This window comes from Macaca nemestrina, chromosome 2 (assembly GCF_043159975.1).
Source record: "Macaca nemestrina isolate mMacNem1 chromosome 2, mMacNem.hap1, whole genome shotgun sequence".
NCBI lineage: Eukaryota > Metazoa > Chordata > Mammalia > Primates > Cercopithecidae > Macaca > Macaca nemestrina.
Genome location: NC_092126.1, coordinates 138,276,135 through 138,292,449, shown reverse-complemented (window position 1 = coordinate 138,292,449; position 16,315 = coordinate 138,276,135). Strand labels below are relative to the sequence as shown.

General features: G+C 34.6%; 1 long non-coding RNA gene across 1 annotated transcript in view; it reads left to right on the top strand.

Annotated features, from left to right (window-relative positions):
* LOC105479598 (uncharacterized) overlaps nt 1-16,315 on the top strand; it is a 48,087-nt gene that overhangs the window by 16,121 nt on the left and 15,651 nt on the right. The window contains exon 2 of the long non-coding RNA XR_985985.2: nt 9,440-9,678. This is a non-coding gene — a long non-coding RNA (uncharacterized lncRNA). The remainder of the gene's footprint in view (nt 1-9,439; nt 9,679-16,315) is intronic.

Here is a 16,315-nt window from a genome sequence, read left to right as displayed (position 1 = left end):
AGTGAGCAAAATTCCAGTGTAGTTATATCTTACTCATGAACAACATACCATCAATACACCAACAATGGTATACCAACAATATACCATTTAGTACAAATACATATACATTAACTGCTTCAAACCAATACTAAAAAGAAAAGCAACCCAACAAAATAGTACAAATGTCTGAATTGACACTTCACAAGTACATACCTGGCCATTAAACACAAGAAAAGTTGTTCAACATTGTCAGTTACTAAGCAAATGCAAAGTAAAACCAGAGTGAGATTTCATTTTTTATCCACTAGAATGGCTAAATTAAAAAAAAAATGTTGGTAAGCAGGTGAAATAACTGAAATTTTTATACATTTTGATGGGAACAAAAAATATTACAAGAACTTCGGATTCATTATTTTGCAGGTTCTTAGAAAGTAAAATATATCAGCACCCTATTAATCAGCAATCCACACTTAGCTACATACTTAGAATACTGAAAATGTATCAAAAAATGACTTAAGGATGTGCTTAGCAGCTTTGCTTATAGTCGTGCTAAATAAAACATTATTCAATGACACCTGTGAAAGCACAGTCAGGAAGACTTTATTGAGGACCATCACATTAGGTATAGGAACCACTGCAACGGGCTCCTGCAGTGGGAGAGAGATTGGGCTTAACTCCAAATACCACATGAATCAGAGGGAGTTTATAGCCATGAAGCAGTGTGGAGGTCAGTGCATAGAAAATTACTTAAGAGGAAACATCAGAGGTAAAGGGAATTCTGGCTAAACCAGCCCAACAAGATTTGTGCTGAAAACCGGTCGGGGTGATCAGACATCACCTGCGGATAATGGAGGATGAGGAAACTGAACAGATATTGAGAATGATCAGATATTGAGGATGAGATGTTCTTGCTAAACTGACTTAGCAGGATTCTTTGCTAAAACTAAATTTTATAAGGAAATGCACAGATATGCCTAACAGAAGATACAGAAGCCTGACTAAAGTCTGGCTAAGAATGTTTGTCAATAATCAAAGACTAGAAACAACCCAAATGCCTTCCTTAGGAGAATGATATAAACAACTTGTAGTATATTCATACAATTATATTCATACAATTAATACTAGTCAGCAAGGAAAAGGAGCAAATGGTTCATATGTGCAGCAGTGTGGATGAATCTCCACATTACGTTGCATGAAAGCATCCAGACACAAAAGAATACATACTTCACAGAGCCATTCATATGAAGTCAATGAACTGGCACAACTAACCTGTAGTGATAGAAACCAGGGTATGTGGACTCAGTGAGTAGATTGGCTGAAAAGGGGGAGGAGGGTAATCAAAACGTTATTTACCTTTTGGTGCACAGAACTGTTAGAATGCACCAGAATAAACATTTGAGATCTATGCCTTTTACTGCATGTGAATTATAACTCAATTTAAAAAGGTGAATGGGATTCTTTCACAAATGTTCAAGCAGGATTGTTATTTATTAAAGTTCCATTGTTAATTTCATTTATACATACAAATTAGCTTTCCTCTTAGAAGAGTATTTTTGGTACTTCAGAAAAAAAATGCCCTGCCTGGAACAAAGTGCTCTTATGATTCTGCCACATAGAAAATAGTGTTATCGTTGTGTCTCATTAAATATTATTATATATGGATTGATGATTTTGTAGAGACTAAATTACCCATGTCTTAGTACTAATTCTGACAACACAACAATGCAAATAATTGTATCTATCATTTCTTTAAATGCTCGGGAAAGTGTTAGGCACTTAACGTGTTGTCTCCTGAGGTCCTCCAGCAACTTTCTTTTTCCAGTGAAGAAAATCAAGCTCAGAGCAGTTATGTAACTTGCCCATGGTCACATGGTTTGGAAGCCTGAGCCTGTTAGTGAATATAGGTCTAACTACACAAACACTGCTCTGATCCTTATACAATATTGTCTCTTAATTGGACATGATATCATTTCTTCAATACAACAAACTTACTGATACTTTAAAATTGTTACAGACTGATATAACACTCAGGGTTTAATTAGAGATGCAAAACCACTAGGACATTTTACATATACCCAATTGTATACACATATACTAATTATATAGTATAAAATTTTAAAAAATAACATTATCTATCATCTATTGTGTGTGTGTGTGTGCGTGTGGGGTGCATGTGTGTGTGTGTGTATGTGTGTGTGTATCAAGGTATTTAAGGAATTTGTTGCAGGAATTTGACCTTAATCTCTCTGCAGGCAGTTGGGAAACAAAGATGGATATGCAGCTGGGGAGGTTTTAGCAAGCTGAGATCCACAAGCATGAGCTAGAGTCCATGAAACAACAGAGCTGCACCAGTTCTTGTTGACTTTGATCTTGGTGCTGTGTGTCCAGCAGGTGCGGAGACCCTTCATCACGAAGCTAAACACACACATCCAATTCAGAGTCCAAGAAGGCAATGGAGGGGATCCAGGGAAAGGAAGAGCAGTCGTAGGCTGGCTCCTGCCTCATAGCAAGAGGTAAGCCAGACAAGGGACACTGTGTCAGAGTGGCTGTGGCTCCCTTCTGCCTCTCAGCTCTTCCATAAGAATCTCTCACGTGGCCCAGGCTAACCGGGAGCAAATGAAAAGGAATTCTGTGAGATGCAGTTCAGCTCAGCCAAGCTGACACATTAGGAAGACACCATGAGTGATTTGCACATGAGTTCTACTTATAATCAGTTCTAGCCAACTAAAACCTAATGTAGATTTGTAACAGGACTTCTCCGGAGTGTCCTCTTTGTTTCACTGTTTTCCAGCTGTGTGACTGTGGACAAGTTACTGAAATTCTCTGAGCCTAAGAATCTTCATACTTAAAATCAGTTCTAGCCAACTAAAACCTAACGTAGATTTGCAAGAGGCCTTCTCCAGAGTGTCAGCCTTGCTTCACTGTTTTCCAGCTGTGTGACTATGGACAAGCTACTGAAATTCTCTGAGCCTAAGAATCTTCATAGGGAAAATGAAGATAACAACAATACCTATTAATAATACTGCTATTAAGAGCAAAAGAGAACCATGTTAAAAAAAAAAAAAAAAGAAAGAAAGAAAAAGAAAAAATCTTAGAACAGTGTTTGGTACCTAACAACCAATCAGTAAATATAACTGTTATTATTATCAAATGTTATTATTATCAAATTTCAAATTTTAGTAGAGTCCTATTTTTTTATTTAACTGGGTAAGGCTTATCATTTAAAATATCTTACAAATGTGAACTTAAAAAATTGCAACAGAACGTACCTCTGTAAACTTAGTTCATACATATACATGTAAATATAAATATATATGTTTTAAAAATTGCTGAAAATCTGCATGTATCAGTGAAAGTTCAGTTTGAAATTGGTATTTACAAAGTAGTCACCGTGCTAATAAATATCATTTAATAGAAGCTGTCTAAAATAGCCTATCATTGTGAGTCTCTACAGGATTCATAATGAGAGTAGGACTTTGGAATTATATATATACAATTCCAGCTCGCCTATAAGAATCTCTCATGTGACCCAGCCTAACTGGAAACATACAAGATGTGAAATTCTGGGAGTTGCAGTTTAGCCTACTCAAGCTGACACATTAGAAAGTCATCATAAGTGATTTGCACACGAATTTTTGTGCAGATATATATCTGCACAAATACTGCTGTAAAAGTAGAATTTTTCTGGTCTATTTAACAATCACATTCTATAACAAAACCAGTTGGTCGTGGGCTGATGTGTGACATTTTAGAAAAAGTTGGGGGCGGGGCGCGTAAAAATGCTCAGCTGAGCTACAACTAAATAATGTAGTACTCTCTTTGAAGGACAGAAGTAGAGCAAGCAGCTGCTCAAAAAACCTATCTGATATTTCACAAAACTTAGCTATCAAAGCAAAAGCATCTGGTCAAATGTGCAATGGCGCAGAAGAAGAAGATCCACATTCATTAAATTATATGCAAAATACATTTATGCAGAAATTTCTAAGGAATTTACAAAAAAGCTAAGAGAAGTAATAAGTGAGTTTAGCAAGGTCTTAAAATACAGAGTTGACATGAAAAACTGAATTGTATTTCTGTGTACTAGCAAAACCAAATATAAAAATATATTTTAAAACATATTTTTGAAATACTACTTATTAATGACTTGAAAAATGAATGCTTAAAAATAAATTTAACAAAATATATACAGGGGCTATACACAGAGAAACTATATAATATTGCTGAGAGAAATCATAGAACACCTACATAAATGGAAAATTAAACCATGTTCACAAGACTAAATACTATTAAGATGTCAATTCTCTTCAAATTGACCTCTACATTCAACATTAAAGCAGTCAAAATTCCTGGAGGATTTTTTTGGAGAGCTTGACAAGCTGATTCTAAACTTGATATGGAAATGTATACAAGACCTAGTTTAAACCGTTTTGAAAACAAAGAACAGAGTTGGAGGACTTGCATTATAACAAAAACAGAGTACTCAATAAATTAGCTTAAGAATAGACATCATGATCAATAGCACAAAAAAAGAGAGTCCAGATACAGGTACACAGCTATATAGCCCATTGATTTTCTATGAAAGTGTCAAGGTAACTCAACTGGGAAAAAAAGAAATAGCCTCTTGGACCAATAGTGATGGAATGACTGCATTTCCATGAGCAATAAATAAATAAATAAATAAAGCTTGATCCTTACTTCACAGGATAGGTAAATATTAACTTGAAATGGATCATAAATTAAAATATAGATAAAAATATACAATTTGCAAAAGAAAACATGGTAGGAAATCTTTATGAACTTGAGTTAGGCAAATCTTTCTTAGATTAGACATATTAAACACTGAATATAAAAGATGAAAATGCTAAATTGGACTTCATCAGAATTAAGAACTTTTGTTCTTCAAAAGACATCCTTCAAAAAAAGAAGAGAAGCCACTGCATGGGAGAGAATATTTGAAAAACATATATGATAAAGGACTTGTACCTAGAATATAAAAATACTTAAAAATCAATAAGAAGACAACCCGATTCTAAAATATGGTCAAGAGCCGACAAAGCAAAAAAGATACACACATGGATATGAGCAAATGAGAATATGAACAACATTATCAGTCATTAGTGAAATTCAAAATAAAAATGCAATGGAGTATTTTAACACATTTACTGGACTAGTTAAACTTCTTTTAAAGTGTCAAAAACAAGAAGGAACTGGAACTTTTGATTTGTTGTTTGGGGTGGGAATGCAAAATAGTACATCCACTTTGAAAAGAGTAGGGCTGGGTGTGGTGGCTCATGCCTGTAACCCCAGCACTTTGGGAGGCTAAGGCAGGTGGATCACCTGAGGTTAGGAGTTCGAGACCAGCCTGGCCAACATAGTGAAATCCCGTCTCTACTAGAAATACAAAAAAATTAGCTGGGCGTGGTGGTGGGCACCTGTAATCCCAGCTACTCTGGAGGCTGAGGCGGGAAAATCGCTTGAACCCGAGAGGTGGAGATTGAAGTGAACTGAGATGCTGCCATTGCACTCCAGCCTGGGCAACAAGAGCGAAAATCCATCTCAAAAGAAAAAAAAAAGAAAGAAAGAAATGAAAAGAGTCTGGCAGTCGCTTACAATGTTAAACATACATTTTTCCATACATCTGAGAACTTTTACTCCTAGGCATTTTTCCAAGAGAAAAGAAAATATATATTAACACAAAAACTCATACACCCTAGTACAGTCATATTCATAGTATTTTTGCTCCTAATAGTCAAATACTGAAAAGAACCTGCCCCCATCAATGGTAAAGAGTTATGTCTGTTATACGTATAAATATGCTGTCATAAGAAATTCATTGCAAAAAAGCTAGAATGAGTGTTTTGTGCCAGATCTTGTGGGATGCAGTAGCATTAGTCAGTACACTATTGAGTAAGTAAATCCAGATTTGAATCTATCACTAAGTCTTTTTCTAGCCATATGAGCCAGGTCTAATCAATTACTATCTCAGAACTTCTGCTTCCTCATTTGCAAAATAGAAATATTCTCATTGCTTGCCTCATAAGGTTAGTAATAAGCAATATAGAACAAAGTGCATGCCTGTTGTGAATGTGGGCCATATAATAAAACAGATATTATAGCTATTGTTATTATTGTGATATCTAAATTATTCCTGGGAATGTATTTATTGAACATATTTGCATCATCAGGAAATAATTTGGAGATTTATAAGGTTTATGAAAACAGAATTTTGCTTGGCCAGAATACTATACATAAACCAAAAGTCAGAATATTTATTAATATTAATATGAAATTTTATTAAATAATTCATTCAGATCTAAATGTACCCGGACTCTTATCCACTGAGGTTTCCCAAAATTGCTAAATGTAGAGAATAAAGAATTCTTTGTCAATGAATGTTCTTTTTTCTCTTATAACTTATTTTTGATTCTATAGTAAAACAATAAATATTATCTTAGAGATAGAAATTCATATATATTGTAGATCCCATGTCGTTTATCCAAGATGTGTCAGCTGTGAAACATCTGTTCCTACAGTGAACCAAAAAAAGGGGGTAGAAATATATTGCAAATGTCTTCAACATAAAAAAGATATATAGATAGATCTTTTAGATTGATAGATCTTATTTTTCTGATGACAAATAAGTAGACCTTACTTTTCTTAATGTAAAAATTCTCACTTGAAAATCAAATTCAGCAAACTGATATGCTAAAATCATTTTCTTTTCTTGACAATATCTCACTTAGGCACTAGAGGCATCAAACAAACCATTTTTCTTTGGAAGACTGAAAAAACATTTCCACCAACCATATGCCTAATTCATCTAGAAGCATGAGCATTTGGTGAAAAATAGAGTTTATTTCTGCTTCCTTGTTCATCTAGAAATGAAATTCTATATTCTATTCCAGCATGAATCTTTGTGATTAGACGTTAAACATAAGTATCTTTCATCCTAGAGCAAAGATTTAGAAGAGAAACAAATCCACACTAACATAAGGCAAATACCAACACAGCCACTTCAAAATGCCAAGTTAAGGACATTACCAAAGTTAGAGCAGTCTAGGAAATTAGCCAACTATCTATTATGATACAAAAAAGATAAAGCAACCTTTTCCCTTCATCTCTTTACTGTCATTCCACCAAACTAGAGCTAAACTGCATATCTGAAATCAATAGCTACAATCTCCTTTGGGTTAAGTATATAATGCCAGTGTTAATAGCCAAATATTAATACTCTCATGAACAGTAAATGTATTAAATATTATCAGGCATTGAAGAAGGTATGAGTAAATGAAAACTATTCCATATTCATGGACTGCAAGGTACAGTATTATAAAATCTAAGTATTCCTCAAAATTTATCTACATATTAATGCAATCTCCCAATAGCTCTGCAGATTTTTTGTGGAAATTGGTCATTGACTCCAAAATACTATGATAATGCAAAGCCAAGAATAGACAAGGCATTCTTGACGACAAAGATGGAGGACTTATGGTACCACATGGCAATACTTACTATAATTAAGACAATGAAGTATTGTCATAGACCAACAGAACAGAATAGATTTGATAATCAGATTCACACATATATCATCACCTTATTGGTGGCAAAGGTGATAGTGCAATGCAGTGTTAGATAATTATCTTCTAAAAAGTGGTTTTGGGTGTAGGAGTATCCACATGGAAGAAAATAATTATGTCTCCTTCCTTAAAATTTACACACAAAAAAATTGCAGATCTGAATGTGAAAGCTATAACAGAAATTCATCTAGAAGATAACACAGGAAGGTATGTTTGTTATCTCAGGTAGTCAAAAACTCTTAAATAAGACACCGAAAGACCCTACCACGAAGTCATAGATCAATAAATTGGGACTTCATTAAACCTCCAATTTTGTAATGTTAAAGATTGATAAATTTGACTTCTGTTCATAAAGACACCATTAAGACAGAGAAAAGGCAATCTACAAATTTGGAAATGATAATTGTCATTCATGTATTTGACACAAGATTTGTATATAGAATATATACAATATACATTGTATTTATATATATTACATGCACACATGCATATAGTATATATCAATAAGAATATGTATCAATAATAAAAATAGAAACAAGAAATTTGCAAAATACTTTAATTATCACTTTATGAAAAAAATTCATATGAAAGGATATTCAACCTTAATAATCATAGGAAGATGCAAACTAAAACCACAATGGAATATAATTATATAGCCAAAGACTTAGATGAAAAAGTCTAATAATCCTACTTATTGTCTAGGATCTAGAAAGTCTATCATTCTCATATGCTGATTATCAGAGTGTAAAATTGTTATAGCACTTTGGAAAGCTACTTGCTACAGTTTATCTTAAATTGGCTCCATGACCCAGCAATACCTCTTCTTGGTGTACATCCAACAGGCATGTGCATATATGTATAGCTAAGGATGTGTAAAAGAATATATCTAGCAGCTTTTGTTGAAATTACCAAATACTGGAAATAAGGCAAGTGTCCAGCCACATTAGAATGGAGATCGTATTCTCAAACAATTGCATACAACAATGAGAATAAAGAAATTAACAACAATGCAAATTAACACAGATAAACCCCCTAAGACATAATGTTGAGCAAAAGAACCAGACAAAAAACCTTAAGTATGTGTTAATTCCATTGGCAAAATAAAAACAGGAGAAACTAATCTCAGGTATTAGAAGACAAAGTAGTGGTTACATTTGGGCAAAGGAGTGATGACTAAGGGAGGTTTTCGTGGTGCTAGTAATATGCAAATTCTTGATCCAGATACTGACAACATGAGTGTGTTAACTTTATGAAAATGTGTGAAGTTTCACATTAAGTAACTCTTTCCTGTATGTAAGTTAAAAAAAAAAATTAAAAAAGAAAACCATCACTCAAACTAAAAAAAATTTTAAAATGGTTACTTCAGGGATGGGACGGGATGGTATATTTTCTTTGGTAGTAAAATGACTCTCTGGTCCCAGCACAGTGGCTCACGCCTATAATCCCAACACTCTTGGAGGCCAAGGCAGGGGGATCACCTGAGGTCAGGAGTTCTAGACCAGCCTGGCCAACATAGCGAAACCCCATCTCTACTAAAAAATACAAAAATTAGGCACACGTGGTGGCTGGCTCCTGTAATCCCAACTACTTGGGAGGCTGAGGCAGGGAGGATTGCTTGAACCTGGGAGGTGGAGGTTGCAGTGAGCCGAGATCGTGCCACTGCACTCCAGCCTGGGCCACAAAGTGAGACTCCGTCTTAAAAACGGGCAAACAAACAAACAAACAAAATGACTATCGGACTATGTTTTGTTTTATCATATGCAAGCCTTATTTTTATAAAGTGAAGATTCATGTAAACATATTTATAAATAGAACCTAAATAACCATGTTTATTTACCATGGCCTAAAATCCACATTCATCTCAAACTTGTCCTCACCTCCAGGGGTTGGCCTCAACAGTTGTAATTGTCCTACACCACCTTCTCCTGGAAATTGCTGCACCATCAATCCCAGCCTGGGTCAACATCTCTATCCTATTGACTTGTAACAAAGAGACTGATAATATAGTTTTCTACTACAAACATGAAATTGAGAGCTCTGGCATGGACGCGTGCATGGAGAAACAGTTGTGTTGTTCATGTAAGAGACGAATGCAACAGACAAGAAACCATATTATCCACAGGTGAGTAAACAAGTGGAATAGTTGCTCGAATGCCCAATAGCTCTCCAGTTCTTGATTCTAGACCGTCCTTGGGCTGTCCAGTCACACTCTAAGACACCTTCATGTTCCATTGATACGGTGTCCATTTATCCATTTATTATTATTAAAAGATACATTATCAGACACAGAATAAGCTCATTTATCTGATATACTAACAGCACAAAGAGAGGCAAAGGACCAGTCAATTTTGATGGAAGTATCAGTGAAGTTCAGAAAAGGATTCTAAAAGCAGATTCCACTTGGATGCATTCTTGTGTGGGTGAGAAAGGAGCAAGGTTTGGAGAGGGATTTAGGAATTGTGATAGCAGAGGGTTCTCTGAAGGCATTGAGAGTTAGGGAAAGGAGGAAGGACTAGAGCACAGAAAAAAAAAGATACAAACTAGGAGCAGCAGTTTTCCATATTAAAAACCCTCAAAGAATAACACAATAATCCTTTTTGTTATTAAATCAGTGGTGGTTACACAAAAGATTATTTGAATATCATAAGTTAGTATGTAATACCTTCAGCTAAGGATCATTATACAGTTGTCTGTCCCTGTTGGCAAAACTGAAGACTTAGCTCCTATACACATAGGAAAATGATATATATTTATAAAATTTGAAAAATATAATTGCAAATTTTTAAAAAGGGAAAATATTCAGATGGTCAAAATTCCAAAAAAAAAAAGCAACGTAAAATTCAAATGACACAATTAAAGTAAATCCAGATAGAAAAATTATTAAGAAAATAATGAAAACTGAATGAGAACAAGAGCACTCACTAACTGAAACTTCAGGAATCATGTGAAAACCCTTGTATATTTTTATCATATGTTATAAGCCAATCATCAAATGTGACAATCAAATATAAACCTGGTTTGAGAGAACTAGCAGGAAAAATTCACTCTAGGTCCTTAGCAGTGAAGGTAAAGCTAGAAAGATTTGCAATAAAAAATGAATGAGAACTAGGCCAGTGCCTGTCATCCTAGCACTTTGGGAGGCCAAAGCAAGAAGATCACTTGAGCCCAGGAGTTTGAGACCAGCCTGGGCAACATGGTGAGACCGCATCTCTACAGAAAAAACAACAACAAAAAAAAGAAAGAAAGAAAGAAAAAAAGAAAGAAAGAAAGAGAGAGAAAGAAAGAAAGAAAGAAAGAAAGAAAGAAAGAAAGAAAGAAAGAAAGAAAGAAAGAAAGAAAGAAACAAGAAAAAGAAAAAAACAAAAACAAGAAAACACAAAAACAAACATGGCCAGGCACAGTGGCTCACACCTGTAATCCCAGCACTTTGGAAAGCCGAGGCAACAGAATTGCTTGAGCCTTGGAATTTGATACCAGTCTGAGCAACACAGTGAGACCCCCATTTCTATAGTAATAATAATAATGATAATAATAATGACAGCTAGCTAAAGAAGTGATAATTGATATTATAAGACATAAACATTAGAAAAAGATCAGATAAAGAAAAGCCAGACGAACCATTCACAGGGTTTGTAAGGCAAAAGCATCACAAGGACCTAAAATCAAGGGAACAGCTAAAGGAGAAATCGATGTTTACATACTTTGCAAGTCCATAGCAGATACTGATGAATCTGTAGTAAACATGAATTTCAAGTAGGATCATTTTTGTGTGTGAGACCAGTAGGGGATAACCAGAAAGATAGAACACGGGGTAGGGTTAACTATAGAACTCAAGCTAGGGGTAAAAGTCATTCTTCCCAGGGTGTCTTCTTCGTCCCAGTTAACTCTTCTTAAGGCCCTTGAAAGGTTAAGAATATATCAAAATGCGAAGACCTTTTTCCATGGTTGTGACTGGGGATGGGTGGAAGTGGAAGGTGATTCAGACCTTTTTATGTCAATGGGCAAAGTATTTAGTGACTGAACCTTTTTTAAAGCCTGAACTATTCAGAGCACAGGAACATTTCATCTATTCATAAAATTGATGTCATTTGGTCTTTCCAGATAACAAGAGTTTTGTGGTCCTAAAGTACTATAAGCAGAAATAGATCCAGTAGGAGATTTATCCTAAGATTCAGAATCATTAGGGTTAGTGAGCTCAGGTCAGTGAATTAGGTTGTCAAAGTCAAGATAAAAAAGAACTAACTTATTGCAAATAATTTGGAGGCACTCCTTACCTTAAAATAGTCTTTCATTATTTCATGTGGATTTATTCCCTCTAGGTATGGATTTATTCCCACATGATGGACTGCAATAAACAAATGGACAAGAAAGAAAGATGGACCAAATAACTTAGAGCAGTGGTTCATAAAGTGTGGTCCATGAAACAGCAGTGTCAGCATGTGGAAATTTATTAGAAATGCAGTCTCTTTTCACCTCACTAGACCTTGTGCACCAAAATTATTTCCCTTCTTAAGTATTTAAAAACAAAAATTGTGACATGGTCTCATAATAGAGTTTGCATAAAAGAAATCAGGATACTTCCTGAAACTTTGGCACCCCTTTACCAAATGTATTTAGCCACTGCAGTAAAATTTCATCTTTTCCCTAAAAACTACTTTGAATAATACATCATTTATTTATTATTATTATTATACAGTTATGCATCCCTTAACAATGGGGAAATGTTCTGATTAATGCATTGTTAGGCAAATCTGTCATTGTGCAAACATCACAGAGTATAACTCAGACAAACCTAGATGAGACAGCCTACTACACACCTAGGCTATATATGGTGTAACTTACTGCTTTTAGGCTACCAATCTGTACAGTATGTGACTGTACTGAATACTGCATTGAATACTGAATCATAACACAAAGATTAGTATTTGTGTTTCTAAACATAGTAAAGTTACAGTAAAAGTATGGTCTCACAATCTTGTGACTACTGTCATATATGCAGTCTGTTGTTGATCAAAATCTTATGTGACACATACCGTAGTTGAATTTCAATGAAAGCAAGTATTAGGATACAAGACTGGAAGCATAGCTTGAAACACAATCTTCCAGGCTTTTGAATGACAGGCCTGAAAGTATGATCTTTATTTCACAGGGCAGTTAAAAACCTTTGTTGAGTTTTGATCACCCAGTAAAAACATGGTATTATAATCTTACGGAACCATCATTGTATAGGCAGTCCATCATTGACTGAAACATCATTTTGCAGTGCCTGACTGTACTTTTTGAATTGTGAATAATAATTACAGTCATAATTTACTGGGCAGCAATTATATATTATACTACATTCCATTCTAAGTCATTTCAATTTAGAATTATCACACGGTTAACTCAAGGACAGTAGTCATACTATGTGTATCACTTAGGAGACACACACATTTCTCATATTGGTATTTATGTATTCATTTTCATATGAATTAGAAGAAATACAGCTTCCATTTATATTTTTCTTTTAAATACAAAGGCCAACATGTAGGTACATTTAGAAATATTAAGTAAATAACAGGTAATATATAAATATGGAAACAATTATGAAAGTATAAATGGAAAATTAATATTTTGGAGAGATTCCTTTTTATTATTAAATCATCAAAACAGTAACATAAAACAGGTATTGAAGATCAGAGAATTTATATTTAACTTCCCCAAGATCCTATGGTTCACATATGCAGAGCTAACACTTAAACTCAGAGCCAATACCCAAATCCATGCCCTTAATGTTATGTTAACCCTTCTTACACATTTCCAATATCATACTTCCCTCTCCCCTCCAACCATATATGTAGTATTAACACAGTAACCTATGAATTGTTCTAATATCAGTTAATTTCAGTCACTTTGCTATGTATTAAAGGAATATTATTTTAGATATTCTCTATTATATTGTTATTCCTGGGTTAAACTTTTTGAGATCCTTTTTCTATTACAATGTAGTTCTAGAAATGAGGATTGTGTCTGGTTTTTTTTTTTTGTAAAATAAAATGAGTATATAATAAACTGTCACATGCAGCAAAAATCCTTAAATATGAACTAATTTGGTGACGTATGTTGCTCTGCTAAGCAACCAAAAAATCATACTACATAGAACTTTCCTTGAGAGTAGGAAGTCTTTGATGAACACATTGATTCCATTCATTGCAACCGAGGTGTAAAATATTGGAAGGAGAAAAAGTTGTGGTTCCTGTCTGCAAGGAGTTTTCCATGAGTGAAAGAGTGTGAGTGTGTGTGTATGTGTGTCTGTTGTGCACATCTGTAATTGAGAGGGGTCAGGTTAAAGAGGTGAAGGGAGGAAATAATGAATAAAATGTTAGAATTTCAGCTGTCTATGGAAGAATAATAATGTGTTCCTACTCTATGTGATATAGAGATGGTGAATTCTGTGATGATCAAAAAGAGTAAGTAATTGGTGTAGGGAACTTGGACATGAGACTTCAGGCTTTCATTACTTTCTTATTGCATTTACTCATTTATTCAACAAACGCATAATGAATACTATTAGAGTATGTGCAAAGTGCATTGGGAGGTGCTGGAATAGAAATAAATCTATGTCTAGGGTAAAACAGAACAGATTGTCATGGTAAGGAGATCTTTGGAGAAATGCAAATGGTGGTCAGCTTAACTATAAATAAATATTTATATATAAAGGAATTAGAAATTGGGAATATATTTGTAAATAATGATACCAATAACTATAAAATGAAAATAAATAAAAGACTGAGATAAACCACATGATGTTTCTGAGGCTTTGAATGTCTAATGGATACTGAAAATAATTTTAACAGAGAAATGTTCTTTATATTCTCCCAAAAGACCTCTAGCTTTAGGTTTTAAAATTACTTTTTCAGAAAAATACTAAATCATACCTAATAAATTCACATTTTTTCCTAAAGAGAAACTAACATCTATTTGTACTTTTCTGAAGTGAACCTAAGTTCATGACCTAGTGAGCATGTAATTTTTCTAAGCATTTACTTTTTTGTGTATAAAATGCATGTAAAAATAGTTGCTACTTTATCTGTCTTCTCATCTGTAATGTCAGTAAAATAATAGTAATTACCCTTAAAGACAGTGTAGGGTTTCAGTGCAATAAACTATGTAAATATCTAGCTCAGTGATTGGCACATAATTAGGTCTTGATAAATATTAGTTAATGTTATTATTTATTCTAGTTAATTTAAACATTTTTTGTGAATTTTGATCATGTACTGAGAAACTCTGGAAACAGATCTATCAATTGTCAAGTAATTGAATATCTGAAAAACAGTATTAATATGTGGATGTGCACAGAATGCAAAACAGAAAATTAAGAAATAAATTTTAAGAAGAGAATTAGCTACAAATAAGAAAACCAAAGTTCCTTAGAACTTAAAAAATAAATCTTCATAAAATTAAGGTTATTTTGTGGCTGCATACATAATTTAGTGTACCATTAACTTATGGCGGTTTATATCATGGAAATTCAGTGACATGAAATATAATTGAGATAAATTTTATTCTTATGAAAGAATTACTAGTATGAAACTTGCCCTCCTACCTTAAATAATTAGAAAAACTGACCAAATATAGGGAGAAAAAGTGCTTTCACACATTTGGAGAAGAAGCAGTGCAGAACGTGTGACCACTGAGAGAAAAGGAAGAAATGAGGTGTCTTACAATTGCCACAGCTTCCACCTGGAGCCAATATCAGGATCATGCCATGGTTACGAGGAACTCAAGCAGTAAACGGAGATACTGCCAAGTTGAGGAGATGAGGAGATGCTATTGGGAATTTGGGGAAGCTAAATCAGTTGTGATCCGTGGGACAGAGCATTGGTTGTGAAGGTGTTATAGAAAAAAAGGGCTCCAATAACCCGCATAGGTTTGTTCAGCCTTCAGCTAAATACTAATCATTACTTTCAACGGAAATATTTCATCAAAATATTTGATGCAAAACAAAATAAAACAAAAAAATAGCAGGAGATCTATAAACAGAATCTCCCAACTCACAAAGAGCAACAAGATTTTGTCGAGCATTGAGGCAATCAGCAGAGACAGCAGAGTCACCCATTAATATTCAGACTAACTAGCCTTAGCATAAAGGTTATTCTAAACCTATTCTGCCAAAGCTTAAAAAGAAGGATCTTAAGAAACAAAAGGAATAAAGCAGATAATCAACAAATAACTTAACTGCCTGACCAAAGAAACTGCTTCAATGGATATGCAAAAGAGCAGCACACAATATTGTAACCCAATGTCCCCAACCTTTTTGGCACCAAGGACCAGCTTCCTGGAAGACAATTTTTCCACGAATGGTGAGGGGTGGTGGTTTGGGGGTGAAATTGTTACGTCTCAGATCATCCAGCATTAGATTCTCATAAGGAATGTGCAACCTAGATCCCTCGTATGCACAGTTCACAGCAGTGTTTGCACTCCTATGACAGTCTAATGCTGTGGCTGATGTGACTGGGGGCAGAACTCAGGCAGTAATGCTCACACACCTGCCACTTGCCTCCTGCTGCCTCATTACTAACAGGCCACGGACAGGTACTGGTCTGCTGCACAGGGTTTGGGGACCCCTGTTGTATCCTACAATCTTGAGGAAAATCAGTCAGTTTATAAAATAAAAAAGCAAAGAAAAGAGAGAAATGGGGGATACAACAGAGAAGGACATACACTCAAGGATTTAGACAAAAACATTGTCTAAATCTTGAGATTTAGAAGAGATT